At 46.4% G+C, this 2,500-nt stretch overlaps 1 protein-coding gene across 1 annotated transcript in view; it reads left to right on the top strand.

Annotated features, from left to right (window-relative positions):
• The window catches only part of Ca-alpha1T (Ca[2+]-channel protein alpha[[1]] subunit T), a 126,350-nt gene that overhangs the window by 77,801 nt on the left and 46,049 nt on the right, over positions 1-2,500 (top strand). The window lies entirely within an intron of this gene.

Below are 2,500 nucleotides of genomic sequence, written 5' to 3'. Positions count from 1 at the left end.
AACTTTGCCCATTATCCAATCCATGCAATTGTTGAAAAGTGTTGGTGAAAGGACACAGCCTTGCCTCACTGGGTTGGCCTCACTCCTGAACTAAAAAGAAAGAAGCTTGACAGGCCCCCACCACACTTTACAGCACTTTCAGCACCAGTATACAGGCATGCTATTTGTCCGATAATCCTTGTTGGTATTCCTCTCAGTCTCAGGATCTCCCAGAGTGATTTCCGATGCACCCTATCGAACGCCTTCTTGAGGTCAATACAAGCTGCATGGAGCCCACACTCGAACTCATGGTGTCACTCTACAATGGCTCGAAGCGCCTGGATAGTATAGTGTGGACTTAACAGGAATGAATCCAGATTGCCACTACCTCCGGTGCCTCAGCAAGTGGTCTCTCGTACATCTTAGAAGGATGTGGGTGAGAACCTTGCCTGATATACTGAGCTGTGTGATGCAGGTACCCGCTGCTTTGCCATGCTTCAGTTTGGAGATTGCCCTCCTAGCTTCAGTTGGGGAAGGTGAATCCTCACTGATGTGTGGGTCCGACAATGGAATCTTGGCAATACCTGAATCCAACTTAACTATTGGTGGATCAACCTGGTACAAATGCTCAAAATACCCAGCCCGATGCTCCTTACATATATCTCGCCAAGGACAAGTGTCTGACACAGATGTAAGTTTGGCGAAGAACATCTCTTTCACGTCGAGTTAACAAACATTGGTAGGAGTGTACTGAGCAGTAAGAGACATGAATCCAAATGCTAGCTTGTCTCAATACCAGTGTAACTACCGAGGGCTGAAGTCTGCTGGAAATGGCTATGGCTACTCCCTGAAGATGGTAACCAACACTGAGGCCTGACCAGTAATAGATGTAGCCACCTACACTAATCGTGCTGCTGACAGGCCTCAACTCTGAAAGAGCAACCACCTCAACTCTCAGCCTCCCAAGCTCTCTCGACAGTAGTGGCAACCGATCATCCTGAACGGACGTTCCAAGCCCCCATCCTGACGTCCTGCCTGAGGTTTAGCCTTGGGCAGTCACTCAGAGTGGATGCCACCTCTGCCACACCTGCCGATGCTACCCCATATAAAGCTGCAGGACCCGACATCCACCTGTAGGGTTCCCTTAGGCTTTTCTCCACAAGCTTCACTCTGGGTTGGCGGCTGCCAAAAAGTAGGCAAGACGAGTAACCTCCTTTCCCATCGTGCGCCCCAGCAGTCGACCTCCCAACAGGGCCCACGGCTTGCCTCATTTGTTGGGTGGGAGGAGCATTTCCCCGCCACACAGCATTTCCATTTATAAAGGCAAGGACTGGCATGCTCTACCTACCTATTACCCCAGGGGGCTCAGGGGCAGGAGGTACAAAGCCAGGACGTGTCCACACATTGGTGGGCCATGACCATGTTCCTCTTGGGCCTCCTGCTGCTCCTAGATCCCCCACAGTTTAGCCTTGGACCACAATGTACCCTGCCTGTTTCCATGGGTGGCCTTGAGGAGGCACTGCAGGTTTCGATAATGGAGAGGCTATGACCAGGCATACCAGCAATCAACTAACCGTGGTTCATACCATGCGTTTGTAAACAGTATATAGATAGTAAGTTATATGTTCCTTTGGATGAAGAAGAAAAAAAAAATTGCTGAAATGTTCAAGATGAGTTTGCCAAAAAGGATTCTCCACTCCACGGCCTTATAATGAATCAATCATGTGGTGAGCTCCACCTTGGCCAAACCCTCGGAGAAAGCCGCAATTCCGGCAACCCTGCTTGCTACCCAGCTTCAAGGGGCTAGGGAACATCAAATGCAAGCTTCCTTTGGCCGTGACCTCAGGACAAGCTGCAGTTTGTAGCTGTTATTTCCCAAGTTTCCCATGATAAGCCACAACTCCAGTTTGCGGCCTATGGGCCAACGGTTTGACTAGTATCGAGTGCTGCACGAATGACCTTCGCGCAACCCACTCACATATATATATATATATATATATATATATATATATATATATATATATATATATATATATATATGTATATATATTTATTTATTTATTCATATATTTATATACATACATATACATACATATACTTATATATAAATCTGCAGCCCGTCATGAGTGAGGAGAAAAGCTTACCGAATTAAACAAACCAAACTGACACAGTTTGATAAAAAAGACAGAAGAGATTAAAATAGCGAAGGAGGCATATACAAACTCATGAAATTCATGGAAAGCAGTAATTAAATGGTCTGGGTGGGTGCTCCAGGCAATCATGGGCACAGAGAAAGTAATGAGCACTAGGGAGAGTTAGTGAGTGAATGGCTTTCGATTTGTATGGCTTGTGCTGCAATTTCGCCTGTACAAGGTCTCGTTCAGGTGAATAATGGTCTATTCAAACCAGTCGCCGAGACGTGCAAGGCGTTTACCTCATACATAACACACGCACGCACATTTGTATTTGTATACATATAAGGATATTTGTGTGTGTAGGTTTAGGTGTGTGTAATTGTGTG

This window comes from Penaeus vannamei, chromosome 9 (genome assembly GCF_042767895.1).
Source record: "Penaeus vannamei isolate JL-2024 chromosome 9, ASM4276789v1, whole genome shotgun sequence".
Taxonomy (NCBI): domain Eukaryota; kingdom Metazoa; phylum Arthropoda; class Malacostraca; order Decapoda; family Penaeidae; genus Penaeus; species Penaeus vannamei.
This window is presented reverse-complemented; position numbering and strand designations above follow the sequence as displayed.